General features: G+C 37.4%; 1 protein-coding gene across 1 annotated transcript in view; it reads right to left on the bottom strand.

The window, feature by feature from the left end:
• The window catches only part of LOC126618134 (uncharacterized), a 149,720-nt gene that overhangs the window by 101,032 nt on the left and 33,491 nt on the right, over positions 1-15,197 (bottom strand). The window contains exon 2 of the mRNA XM_050286229.1: positions 2,654-2,875. The gene's annotated coding sequence lies outside the window, so the exon portion shown is untranslated. The remainder of the gene's footprint in view (positions 1-2,653; positions 2,876-15,197) is intronic.

Here is a 15,197-nt window from a genome sequence, read left to right as displayed (position 1 = left end):
TAGTGTTTAAAGTCACTTTTGTGTGTTTTCAGGTTCTAAGGTCAAAGTATGCAAAAAGAAGCAAAATGGAGCCTTTTGGAGCAAAAGGAATGGATGAATTAAAGTCTTGAAGAAAGTTGGTTTCCTAATCCAAGAAGGATTCCTAATCAACAAAGGATTCCTAATTGAAGATGGATTCCTACTCACATGAGGATTCCTAGAAGAACAAGGATTCCTACTCCAAGAAGGATTCCTACTTGAAATAGAAAAGTTAAGCCAAGGTTTCCTACTTTGGTTTGACCTTTCCTAAATGTTCCTAAGTCTTATCAACTTTGAAGGCCTCCTAAGCATTTTAGGACATCAAATACACCTCCCTTCCACCATATCAACCCTTGCCGCACCTCACATACCCTTTCCACAACTTCCTCTTCCTTGCCGTGCAAGGGAGAGGGTCCTTTCCTGATTTTGAGCATTAAAACACATTCCTAATATGTTTTAAACCCTAGCCGCATATTTCCTTGACCTTTCCTTTTATTTTCTGATTTGTTTCCTAATTCTAGAATCCTTAGACTTAATTTCTGATTTCCTAATCAACCTAGGGTTTTTAATTTCTGTTTTCCTTTAAATAAACCTCTTTGTTGCAGCCACAAAACATTCCACACACACCCATTCAGTCCCATTCACGCCAGATTTCATCTCTCACCTCTTGCCGTGCCCATCCTTCACCCAAATCCATATTTTCTGAACCCAAACCCCCCTAGCCGTGCCATACACCCATCTTAGACACTTTTCTACCATTCTACCTCATCCAAAACCATCCCAAACCATCTCCATACCTATGCCGCAGCAAGAAGGAAGAAGGAGTGCTCTTGAATGTGCTTGCTAGTCTATTGCAGATTGCTGGAACTTTTAGGTGTAATCTTTCTTATGTTTTCAATGTTTCAATTCAATAAACTTTGTGTTGTGAGTATGAGGAACTAAACCCCCATAGTTGGGGGGTGATTCGAAACCATGTACATGCTTGCAATATGATTTGATTACATTCAGTTGTTATTTCATAAGTTGTGGATTCAATTCGTTCATCTACTTGATTGATAACTTATTTGTGTATGTTGATTGAGAGTGCACGCTTAGTTTTCATGCATGAATATGATGCTAGATTATGAGGGAGTTTCACCTAATAGTTACAATCTTATAATCACAAGTAGTGAAGGTCGCTTGAAAACGATCGCGTTGAATGAATTCTTGGCACTAGTTTCATGCTCATCATAGTAACGAATGCCTCGCCAACACTTATAGTTCTCATTGTGCTTCATGATTCTTGATTGTATCTTTATTGTGCTCATCACGTAAGGAACCTTTGAGGAATGCTTTGAATTGTTGCATGCGCTTTCCCATCCAATTCATTAACTTAAGGAGAACTTGAAGGTTAATTTAAGCGTATCTAATTAACTTGTGGTATTGAGTTTCATAATTTATTGGAAGAACAACTGAAAATCGCTTTGTTTGCAAGTATGTCATGTGTGGAGAAGAACCTCCTAACTAGCCTTTTATCCATCCTTTTCATCCAAAAACGTTTTACAATCTGTTTTGTTTTAAAGTTTCTGTTTTGTTCTCAATTTTCGTCCAAAACAAATCCCCCTTTATTTTGAAGTTTTAGATTAGTTAGAAAGTGTTTTGATTTGTGTTTCTAAGTGTTTTGATCCAAGTTTTCATCCAAATTCGTCCAAGTTCTTGTTAGGTTCTCAAAACTGCCCAGAAAGTGGTTTTTAGGCAGTTTTGAGTCATTAGGTTGCTGTTTTGAGTTTTATGTTTGTTTAAGTGTTTTAACTTTTATTTTTACATTCTTTGAGTCTTGTTTAGTGACGGGCAATGTCTCGTTGTCTCCCAGAAAAACGTACTTTAAATGATCGGGTAACGGTTTAAGCTCAAGTACGGGTGCCTGAATCACTGAGGGTAACATCTTATTAGTGGAAACTGGAATTGAAATTGGGTTAGAAGGCTTACCATGGTGTTGAGGGAGTGACTCAAGGGCAGCCACTATCTCGGCCTCATCCTCACTTCTAGGCACGGCAACACCATTTTTGTGCCCAATTCCTTGTGCAATTGTTGTTTCAAGTGTATCCCTCTCCAAACAATCGAGAAAATCCTGCGCCAAATCATCAATTATATCAATAGAAAAGCAAGAATGATCGTCCGTAGGAAATTTAATACTTTCAGAAAGATTAAAATCAATAACTTCCCCATCAAATTCCATCGTTAAAGTTCCTTTAAACACATCTATCTTGGTGCGGGCTGTTTTCATGAAGGGCCTCCCTAATAGAATCGGCAATGGGGTAGAATGGGGTGAATCCTCCATGTCAAGCACGTAAAAGTCCGCTGGAAAAATCAAATTACCAACCTGCACCAAAACATCTTCCAAAACACCCTTTGGGTATGCATTAGAACGATCGGCTAATTGAATTATCACACCATCATTTTTAAGCTCACCTAAGTTCATAGATGCATAAGTAGAGTATGGCATAACATTAATCGAAGCCCCTAAGTCTAGCATGCATTGTTCAAACTTAGTATTACCAATAACGCATGGAATTGTAAAACTACCCGGATCTTTGCATTTAGGGGGTAATTTCCTTTGTAACACAGCAGAGACGTTCTCACTTACCTGGACCACCTCTTTGTTCGAAATCCTTCTCCTTGTTGTACAAAGTTCTTTTAAGAACTTAGCATACCTCGGGACTTGCTTAATCGCATCAAGGAGCGGGATATTGACTTGAACTTTCCGAAAGGTCTCTAGAATGTCCTTCTCGGCTTCTTCCTTCTTTGATTGCCTAAACCTGCCAGGAAAGGGCACATTCAGTGGAATAGAACTAGAAAAAGTCGAATTTGGACTTACCTTGGTGGTTGAGGACGATTTAGGAGGGTTAGAGGGTGGCGGCAAGGATTGGTCATCCTTGGCCGTGGGCTTTGCTCTTTGTGCCTCCTCTTGCATCAACTTGTCCTCCTCGTCTTGACTTGATTTGGATGTATTTGAGTCCGCTCCAACCTGTTTACCACTTCTCAACATGATGGCCTTAGCGGTTTCAAATCCTCCCTTCGGGTTCACAACGGTTGAACTAGGCAATCTGCCTTGCTCTCTAATTTGCCCCATAAACTCGGCAATTTGACCCATTTGCTTCTCCAAGTTGTCCACCCGTTTGTCTTGGATTTGTCTCTCCTTATTTTGAGTTTGTACTTCCTGCGTCAAAGTAGTAAGTAACTTAACAACTTGATCATTATCCAAAGACGTACCTGAGGTTGGTGGGGCGGTTTGCACTTGGTTTTGATTGGGGACGAATGGCTTTGTATAAAAGCCCGGTGGTTGCTGCCTAAATCCTCCTTGTTGTTGGGGTTGTTGAGGATCCCGCCATTTGAAATTCGGATGGTCCCTCCACCCCGGATTGTAGGAATTAGAGTATGGATCATGGCGTGGTTGATTTTGGTTCCCAAAACCCACGGCATTGGCAGATTCCCAACCCCCATTCTCAATCAATTGAGGGCATTGATCATTGGCATGTCCTTGTATCGAGCACACGCCACACACACTTGGTCCATGAATCTTCATTCCCTCGGCTAACTGAGAAACAATAGAAGTAAGGTTAGCTAATTGGGATTGAATCTCGGGCATAGAACTTACCTCATTCACTTGTGGCCGTGGGGGGTCTCTTTGTCCAACACCTTCGTATTGTTGTGCATTATGTGCTCGGTTGGCAATTAGAACTTTTGCAGCCCCCGGAGTCTTATCCACCAACGCTCCTCCCGCCGAGGCATCAAGCATTTGGCGTTCCATGGGAAGGAGTCCTTCGTAGATGTGTTTTAGTGTGGGGGTAACTAAGTGTTTTAGATGCAAATTCGTGGGATTTTATCACCCTAAACTTGAAGACTTGTTCCTTGCTGTTTTTAAGTGTTTTTGAGCAGTTTTGATGTGTTTTAGTGTGTTTTGAAGTAAAAATCCGAAAATTACATAAAAATTTGAAAAATTTGTTTTAAAAACCCAAAAAGAGTTGTTTTTGTGTGTTTGTTTGTGTCTTAGGGTACCTTCCAACACAATGATGAGGATTTGGTTTTTAAGTGCATGACTGTTAAAGAGAGTGATTAACATGGATGAAAGTTTGATTTACTCTTTGTTTATGCTTGGTTGTGGTTATAACTTATGAATTCACATGCAATCATAAAAGAAAAAAAATCAGTTTTTGTAACATGCTTGAAGGAAGGAACTCAAACTAACGCTACAACCTTGTGAGACTTGAGCGTAAACGTTTATTTGGAGAGTTAAAATCTGTGCATTCTTTGTTTTCTAAGTCGTTGCATGATCTCATTATTCCTTGCTTGGTTACTATTTAGAAGGCGTTTCATCATTTAGTTCCAAATGCTAGAACTCATGCCCATTTCATTCAAAGCATGTTATTGATTTGCATAACACATATTCATGATAAAGTTGTGTAGTTACCACCACCTTAGCCAAACTGCCGTGTATCCCATATCATTTTATGTTTAAGTTTAACCCCGTTGAGCCTTGTTTAGCCTATGTTGTTGTTAACCCACATTATCCTCACCTAGCCTAGTTTAGGACCATCTATACCCTTGTTCTTAAAGCATAGTAAAGCATGATTCGAATTGAATTCCTTTTGATCTATGTTGGCAGAAACCAAGTGTGGGGGAAGTATTTTTCATGAGGAATTGTGTGCCATAGGCACGGCAAAGAAAAGAAAAAAAATTCGTGGAAAAAGAAAAAAATGAAGAAAAAAGTGTGAAAAGTATGAAAAAACAGTTTGAAAAAAAAAGAAAAAGAGTTCCAAAGTATTGTTTGTTGAAGTAAGGGTCCAAAACAATGAATTCGGCCCTAAGGAGTTGTTTAAGTCTTCCCCTTGTGTTTTAAAGTTAATTTCTGCAATCTAAGTGAATTCTAAGTCTCAATTTCATTGCTTTGCTTACTATTGCTTGAAGAACGTTTGTTTTCCCTATCCTTTCCTTGTTAACCAACAACCTAAGTGATGTGAAAATTAACTTGACACACAAATTAAACCCTATGGATGACAATTGTAGTATATGAGCAAATAGGGATCGTTCTAACCGGGGATTAACTAGGGATGCTAATCAATGTAAAACTGACTCAAGAACATAAAAATATAATGTAGAACACTAAACTAGACTCAATTAATGCAAAACTAGGGTTTAAAACACCTAAACAAACTAAAAACTCAAAACAGCAACTAAAAGGCTCAAAACTGCCTTAAAACCACTTTCTGGGCAGTTTTGAGTACCTAACACTAGTTTGGACGAATTTGGACTATGGCTTGACTCAAAACACAACTAAATGGATTTCTAACTAATCTAACACTTTAAAATAAATGGGGGAATGATTTTGACGAAATTAAAACTCTAAAACTCAAACTTTAAAAACAAATGTAAAGCAAAACAGATTGTGATTAAATAGAATGGTGAGAAGCTAGTTAGAGGATTCCTTATCCACACATGAACATATGTATACAATTCGATCTCCAATTACTCTTTCAACAAACCATGAATGACAATGCCCCAAATTAACTAGATTGCAGCAATTAATTCTCAGATTTCCCTAGATTCATTGAATTGAATGGAATACGCATTACAACCAAATTATTCTTATCAAGGACCCTAACTATGGAATACGCATGATAGAGACACATATAAAAAATCATTAAGTTTAATGGAAATCATAAGCATTGACGAGGCATTCATAACTATGGGATACGCATGTTACTCTTGCCTAGGATTTACTTAACACAATCGTGACTAGCGACTTTCACTACTTATGAATACAAGTTAATAACGATTAGGTGAAATTCCCTTATACCCTAGCATCAAGTTTAAGCATGCAAATTAAGTGTCGACCCTCAACCCACATACATAAACAAGTTATCAATCAAATAGATAAGTAAATCACATTCACAATTTCTGAAATCATAATTGGAAGAAATCAAATCATATAAAACATATGTCCATGGCTTCAAATTCACCTCTAACTAAAAAGAAATTAGTTCCACATGTCTAACATAATTGAACAACAATTTAAATTAAACATGAAAACAGAAACAAAGAAAGAAAGAACTCCAAACACTCCACTAATGGCAGATTGCATGTGCAAGGCTTCTCCTTCCTTTGGACTGCACGGCACTCCTTCTTTCTCCTCCTTTAGTGGCTGCACAAGGTGGATGAATGGTTATGGAAGGATGTAGGAATGGTTTGGGGAAGAGGATGGTGCGGCAAGGTTGAATTTGGGCAGAAAGTTGGGAGTTTGGGAATGGAAGGCTGCGGCAAGGTGGGAAATAGGGTTTTGGACGAATTTCTGAATATGGAGAGGGTGCTCCCCGGCCAAGGGAGGTAAAACACATATATATAGGCAGCCAAACCCTAAAGAAATCAGGTTAGACAAATGGGCTAGGGTTTAGGTGCGGCTAGGGTTAGGAAATCCACCAAAAACTAGGGTTTCTAGAACATTAGGTGCGGCATGGGCTTAGGGTAAGTAATCAGATTTTTTTCATGTGAACAAGGCCTAGGTGCGGCTGATTAAGTGGGCTAGGGTTAGGGTTAGGTGCGGCATAGGTCCAAGAGGCAAAGATGGGTCATCCAAAAGCCCAAAGCCAAGAATAGAAACTCTCGAAAATGGAAACCTCCAAGAATAGAAACTTCCAACTTTAGAAACTTTAGTTGCCAATTCCGACTTCTTTGTTCTTTACTTTCATTTCTTCATTTCTTAAGCTCCCTCGACCTTCAAACTCGTCCATTCCTTGTTCCAAGCATGTACTTTTCAATCCAAGCTCACTTTTGCTCTAAAATGCTCCATTTTGCCATCTTTTATGTCATATGCCCTTTGAACCTGAAAACACATGAAAGTAGCTCAAAAGACTACTTTAACTAAGAAAACATAACGAAAATGCATAAGAACTAGCTAACTAAGGCGCATAAATATGCTCCTATCACTAAGCCCCATTACAACCCTTAACTTCTACCTTGAGTGTTATGTGTTTCAATTTGTGGAGTTTGAATTTGGTATGAGCATATGGTGTCACTGGTTCTCGCATCTAAGTAGTACATTCCATTCATGAGATCATATCTAAACATGCTTCTTAACTCTAGAAATTGCGTTCTTTGTGAAACATATATGTGAGCATATTTATGCGCCTTAGTTAGCTAGTTCTGATGCATCTTTGTTATGTTTTCTTCGTTAAAGTAGTCTTTTAAGCTACTTTCATGTGTTTTCAGGTTTAAAGGACATATTACATGAAATGATGCAATTTGGAGCTTTTGGAGCAAAAAGTGAGCTTGGAATGAAAAGGACATGCTTGGAACACAAGGTTGGGATGAAATTGAAGAGTTCGAGATTTGAGGTTTCCTACTTGAAGTAGGAAAGCTAAGCCTAAAAGTTTCCATTTTGGGTTGATCTTTCCTAAATCGGAATTGGCAACCAAAGTTTCTAAAGTTGGAAGTTTCTATTCTTGGAGGTTTCCATTTTCGTGAGTTTCTATTCTCGGCTTTGGGCTTTTAGATGACTTAAACCCTAATTCCTTGTGAACCCTAAGTCCATGCCGCATCCTAGGGCCTAATCATTCAATTTCTGCCATGTTAAACCCTAATCCATTTCTCCTAAGCCCATGCCGCACCTAATGTTCTAGAAACCCAATTTTCTGGTGGATTTCCAACCCTAGCCGCACCTAACCCTAGCCCATTGTCTAATCTGATTTCTTTAGGGTTTAGGTGCCTATATATATGTGTTTTACATCCTTTGGCCGATCCTCTCCCATTCTAAAAATCAGAAATTCATCCAACCTTATTTCCCCATCCTTGCCGCAGCCATCATCACCCTTAGAACCCCTAGCCGCCACTCCTCCATACAAACCAGCCACTCCCCATCCTTGCCGCAGCCACCATCCACCTCCATACACCATTCTACACTTCCATCCACCACCCACACACCTTGCCACACCACCATATCATCCTAACTCCATTGTTAAACCAAAACCACATCCAAAAACCCCCAAAACCATCTCTGCCACAGCAAGGAGAAGAAGAAAGAGGAGCTTGAAGTCAGAAATTCAAAGTGGAATTCTTGGGCGTTTTAGGTGTAATCTTTCTTATGTCTTCGATGTTTCAATTCAATAAACTTTATGTTGTGAGTATGAGGAACTAAACCCCCATAGTTGGGGGGTAATTCGAAACCATGTACATGCTTGCAATTTGATTCGATTACATTCAGTTGTTATTTCATAAGTTGTGGATTCAATTCGTTCATCTATTTGATTGATAATTTATTTGTGTATGTTGATTGAGAGTGCACGCTTAGTTTTCATGCATGAATATGATGCTAGATTATGAGGGAGTTTCACCTAATAGTTACAATCCTATAATCACAAGTAGTGAAGATCGCTTGAAAACGATCGCGTTGAATGAATTCTTAGCATAAGTTTCATGCAATTCATAGTAACAAATGCTTCGTCAATGCTTATGTTTTTCATAGAACGTAATGATTCTTGCTTGTATCTCTATTATGCAATTCATGTAGGGAACTTGTAGGGAATGTTTTGGGTTGTCGTATGCAATCATCCAACTTAATAACTTGTGGAAAAACTGAGGGTTAATTAGTGCAATTCACGGTTAATCTGGGGCATTGAGTATTTATAATTTATTGGAAGAACAACTGAAAATCGTTTTGTTTGCAAGTGTGACATGTGTGGAGAAGAACCTCCTAACTAGCCTTTTGATGCGTAAAATAACTAAACACACAAATTAAACCCTCTTGTTGACAAATGTAGCATGGATAAGTAGGGATCGTTCTTAAACCGGGGATTAGGAGGGATTGCTAAAACACTCTAAACTGACTCAAATCTGTAAAACAAAGTTTAAAATACTAAACTAGACTCAAAGAATGCAAAACTAAAATCTAAAATACTAAAACAAACCAAAAGACTCAAAACAGCAAACAAACACTCAAAATTGCCTAAAAACCACTTTCTGGGCAGTTTTGGGACTCTAACACAACTTGGACGAATTTTGGTTTCCTAATGACCTAAAACACCTAAAAACATATTCTAAGACAAGTTCTAAGTAATATGACTTAAAGGAATAAGGTGGGATTGATTTTGGACGAAAATAATTAAATGGGCAGATTGAAAAAGAAAACAGATTGTAAGACAAAATTGTGATGAATCAATGGATGATGGAATGGCTAAGGGGTTCTTCTCCACACATGAAATATATGCAATGTAAATCAATTTCCAGTTATCAATTTAATAAGTTGTGAACCTCGACACTCCAAGTTAATTAGGTCCGCTTAAATTAACCTTCAGATTTCCCTAGAATCATTGAATTGGATGAATATGCATCGCAAACAAATTATTCCTAACAAGTTCTCTATATGAACAGCATGATAAAGATACAAGTTAGAATCATTACGTTCTTTGGAAATCATAAGCATCGACAAGACATTTGTAACTATGAAAAGCATGATACTCTTGCCAGGAATCTACTTAACACGATCGTGACTAGCGACCTTCACTACTTGCGAATATAAATTCATAACGATTAGGTGAAACAAACTTATATCCTAGCATCAAATTCAAGCATGCAAATTAAGCGTGCACTCTCAATCAACATACAAGAATAAGTTCTAAATCAAACGGTTAAGCAAATTGTATTCACGACTTATGCAACGATAACTGAAAGTAATCAACTTATTTCACATATCTAATCATGGTTTTGAATCCACCCTTAGCCAAAACGAATTTAGCCAATCATACTCAATGCAAAACAAAGATTACATGAATTAGACATTGAAATATAAGATAGAATACACCTAAAATTGTTCAACAACTCAGAATGAAGAGCCAAACAATTGAGTGAATCTGTCCCCTTTCCTTGCTTGCGGCAGATTGGATGTTGGTGGTTCCTGGGCTGTTTTGATGATGTAGAATGGATGGAGGACGTATGGAAGTGTTTAGGGTTGATGGGTGGTGCGGCTAGGGTGGTTTTGTGGCAGAAATTTGGGTGAATGGTGGTAGAATGGGGCTGTTGAAGATGGAGTTCAGTTTCTGGCGTGAATGGTGAGTTTCTGGATGAATAGGCATGTTTGTGGCTGCACAAACATGTTTATTTAAAGGGATTAGGAAATTAAAAACCCTAGGCTAATTAGGTAATCAGGAATTAAGTTTAAAGCTTCTAGAATTAAGGAAACAAATCAGAAAATTAAGGGAAAGGGCAAGGGAAATTCGGCTAGGGTTTAAAACACAAAAGGAAGGTGTTTTAAAGCATAAAAACAGGAAATAGGGAAGAGGAAATGCAAAGGGGGGTGCGGCAAGGGTTCAAAAGGGTTCTAGGCTTTTGTTTTGTGTCCTAGAATGCTTAGAAAGTCTTCATAATTGCTGAAACTTTTAGGGACAATTAGGAAAAATCAAACCAAAGTAGGAAACCTTGGCTTAACTTTCCTACTTCAAGTAGGAATCCTTGTTGGAGTAAGAATCCTTGTTCTTCTAGGAATCCTCATGTGATTAGGAATCCATCTTCAATTAGGAATCCTTCGTTGATTAGGAATCCTTCGTCGATTAGGAATCCTCCTTCATGTAAGCACTTTCCTACTTCAACTAGGAAACCTTGTTCAAGTAGGAATCATCATCTTCAAGTCTTCAAATTCGTCCAAACCTTGGCTCCAATTATGTGATAATCATTCCAAACCCAATTTTGCTCCAAAAAGCTCCAAAATGCATCTTCTTGCATCCTTTGGCCTTAAAACCTGAAAACACATAAAACTAGCTTAAAAGACTACTTTAACTAAGAAAACACCATGGAAATGCATAAGAACTAGCTAACTAAGGCGCATAAATATGCTCCTATCACCTTTTATCCATCTATTTCACCAAAATCGTTTTTACAATCTGTGCTAGTTAAAGTTTCTGTTTTGTGTTAAATTTTCGTCCAAAACAAATCCCCCTCTCATTTGAAGTCTTAGATTAGTTAGAAAGTATTTTGATTTGTGTTTCTAAGTATTTTGATTCAAGTTTTCATCAAATTTCGTCCAAATTAGTGTAGGTGCTCAAAACTGCCCAGAAAGTGGTTTTTAGGCAGTTTTGAGCCTTCTAGTTGCTGTTTTGAGTTTTAGGTTTGTTTAAGCGTTTTAACCTTTAGTTTTGCATTCTTTGAGTCTAGTTTAGTGTTTTAAACTTTGTTTTTGAGTTTTTAAGTCAGTTTCCAAGTGTTTAGCAATCCCTCCTAATCCCCGGTCTAGAACGATCCCTACTTACATCTCTACTACAATTTGACAAAAGAGGGTTTAATTTGTGTGCTTATCTATTTCGCATCAGCTAGGGGGGGGATTCGAAACCATGTTTATGCTTGCTATATGATTTGATTACTTCTAATTGCGTTTCATAAGTTGTGAATTCAATTTACTTATTTACAAGAATTAAAACTGATTTGTGTATGTTGGTTGAGGATCGACACTTAATTTGCATGCATGAATTTGATGCTAGGATATAAGGAAATTTCACCTAATCGTTATGGACTTATATTCATAAGTAGTAAAGGTTGATGATCTCAATCGCGTTAAGTAAATTCTTGGCATAAGTTTCATGCAATCATAGTAACAAGTGCTTCGTCAATGTTTACGGTTTTCATAGAACTTAGAGCAATTCCACCGGAGTGGAATTTGCCCAGGACCCAGGAGAAAAACAGGGCCAGCACCCTGTCAACCAAGTCCACCCCTCAATTTGACTGGTACCCAGCCCGAGCTGGGCAAGAGCCCAACCCAAAACAGACTGAGCAAGAAGCTGGGCAGTTTGCCTGGCGCGTGCGCTTCACGCAGGCGCTGCCGCGAGTAGCCGACAGGGCTGTCAGCCCACTTGTGCTCCGGATCCCATCAGCGACGTGGCATTCTTATATCCGTTGGATTTCCAACGGCTAGTTTTTCTAGACCGTTGGATTTCCAACGGTAAAAAAAATTTAAATTTTACTTTTAAAATATACCGTCCGATCACAGATCAACGGTCCACGTTAATTAACTAATTAAAATTTATTAAAACATACAGAAAAAATATTAAAAAATACATAAAATTTAAAAAAAAAATTATTTATTTTTTCTATAAATACCTAACTCTCATCTTCCACCTTACACCACATTTCAATATTTTCTACACTTTCTACCAAAGCTTTCATATACTTTTTGTGTGAAAAAAAAATACCAAAAAACTTGTGGTTGAAGAATAAAGTGTATTTGATGAGTTTATGTAATTTCATTTTAGTGTGTTTTTTTTTTAGTTTATTTGATGAGTATGTAATTTTATTTTAGTGTGTATTTTTTTTTAAGTTTATTTGAAATTTTATCTGAAATTGGTTAAAAATCTTATCCGAAATAAACTTAAAAAAAAAAACACACCAAATAAATGCGCTGGGTACCAGCGCATTTTTTTAGGGGTGGAGATGCCTTGGCCTATTACTGTTCACTCCAGTCTACTACTGTTCATTTGAGTGGATAAATGCGCTGGGTGCTGGCACAAAGTCCTTAGGGGTGGAATTGCTCTTAATGATTCTTGCTTGTATCTCTATTATGCAATCATGTAGGGGACTTGTGGGGAATGCTTTGGGTTGTCGTATGCAATCATCCAATTCAATAACGTTAGGAAAATCTGAAGGTTAATTTAAGCGGACCTAATTAACTTGGGGCGTTGAGAATTCATGGGTTATTGAAAAGCAATTGGAAATCATTTTGAATGCAAGTATAACATGTGTGGAGATGAACCCCTTAGCTGGCTTTCTATCCATTCAATTCAATCAAATTCGTTTTAAAATCTGTTTTGATTTACAAGTTTATGTTTTGTTTTCAATTTCGTAAAAACCAAATCCCCCTTTGTTTTCAAGTGTCAAATTAGTTAGAGAGTGTGTTAGTTTGTGTTTTTAAGTGTTTTGAGTCAAGTTAAAACCTATTTTCGTCAAAATCTTGTTTAGAGTTCAAAACTGCCCAGAAAGTGGTTTTAAGGCAGTTTTGAGTGTTTTTGTGTTATTTTGAGTCTTTTGGTTTGTTTTGGTGTTTTAAGTTATAGTTTTACATTCTTTGAGTCTAGTTTAGTGTTTTAAACTTTGTTTTTACGTTTTTGAGTCAGTTTTCAAGTGATTTAGCAATCCCTCCTAATCCCCGGCCTAGAACGATCCCTACTTACATACTTACTACAATTGATAAAAAGAGGGTTAATTTGAGTGCTAGTTAATATCATATTAGTTTTCCCTTACCTTTCTTTGTTAACCAATACCCCAAGCCCCATTACAACCCTTGACTTCAATCTTGAGTGTTATGTGTTTCAATTTATGGAGTTTGAATTTGGTATGAGCATATGGTGTCACTGGTTCTCGCATCTAAGTAGTAGCATTCCATTCATGAGATCATATCTAAACATGTTTATTAACTCCAGAAATTGCCTTCTTTGTGATACATATATGTGAGTGTTCGTTTTCATATCTACATCAATCTTCTCACATATGACTAGTATAGGGTGTGTAGTTAGAAAATTTGAGTGAAAATTGAGTGCATATCTTGTAAGGAATTGAGCGAATTCTCTAAGGCATGTTACTACATCAAAAACATTGTTTTAATTGATTAATTGTGAACTAGTAAGTGGTGACTATGATTAAGCATGTGCTTAAGTGTAAAGATGACTAAAATCTGTGGTGAATAATGATTTTTAACATGTCATGTGATGTGAAAATTAACTAGCACTCAAATTAAACCCTCTTTTTATCAATTGTAGCAATGTATGTAAGTAGGGATCGTTCTAGACCGGGGATTAGGAGGGATTGCAAAATCACTTGGAATTGACTCAAAAACGTAAAAACAAGTTTAAAATACTAAAATAAACTCAAAGAATGCAAAACTAAACTTTAAAACACCAAAACAAACCAAAAGACTCAAAACAGCACCAAAACACTCAAAACTGCCTTAAAAACACAATCTGGGCAGTTTTGGACACTAAGCACCAAATTGGACGAATTTGGGTTTTCACTTGAATCAAAACACTTAAAAACACAAACTAAACACTTACTAACTAATTTTGACACTTTAAAACAAAGGGGGATTGGTTTTGGACGAATTTAAAAACAAAACAAACCTTGTAAATTAGAACAAATTGTAAAAACGAAGTTGATTTAAATGGGTGAATGGAAGGCTAGCTAAGGGGTTCATCTCCACACATGTTATACTTGCATACAAAACGATTTCCAATTGCCTTTCAATAAACCATGAATTCTCAATGCCCCAAGTTAATTAAGTCCGCTTAAATTAACCCTCAGATTTTCCTAACGTTATTGAATTGGATGATTGCATACGACAACCCAAACATTCCCCACAAGTCCCCTACATGATTGCATAATAGAGATACAAGCAAGAATCATTACGTTCTATGAAAACCATAAGCATTGACGAAGCACTTGTTACTATGATTGCATGAAACTTATGCCAAGAATTTACTTAACGCGATTGAGATCATCAACCTTTACTACTTGTGAATATAAGTCCATAACGATTAGGTGAAATTTCCTTATATCCTAGTATTCAATTTATGCATAATAATTAAGCGTGCACTCTCAACCAACACACATAAATCAATGTAATTCACATAGATAAGTAAATTGAATTCACAACTTATGAAACGCAATTAGAAGTAATCAAATCATATCGCAAGCATAAACATGTATTTCGAATCCCCCCCTAGCCAAGGGGGGGTTTAGTTCCTCATACGCACAAAACAAAGAGAATTGAATTTAAACATTGAAATCAAAGGAAAAGAAACACCTAGAAATTCCAGCGACGCGAACTTGAATTGCATGAATCTTCCGAGCTTCCTTCCCCCCCTCCTTGGTGCGGCAAGGACTTTGGACAGGTTCTATGGGGTTATGGATGGTGTAGAATGGATGGAGGATGTGTGATGGTGTTTAGGGCTGATGGGTGGTGCGGCTAGGGTTGTTTTTGGGCAGAAAATATGGCATATGGTGGTGGAAGGGTGCGGCAAAGAGCAAGGAATGATTTCTGGCGTGAATTGTGAATTGTGGTGAGTGGTGATCTGATCTAGGGGTTAATATGAGTATATATAGGCACTTAAAACCCTAGGGTAATCAGATATGGACTTGGATAACCCAAATCCACAAGGAAAAAGGCTTAGAAA

Source organism: Malus sylvestris, chromosome 4 (assembly GCF_916048215.2).
Source record: "Malus sylvestris chromosome 4, drMalSylv7.2, whole genome shotgun sequence".
Lineage (NCBI taxonomy): Eukaryota > Viridiplantae > Streptophyta > Magnoliopsida > Rosales > Rosaceae > Malus > Malus sylvestris.
Note: the sequence above shows the minus strand (reverse complement) of the source record. Positions and strands in the feature narration are given on the sequence as shown.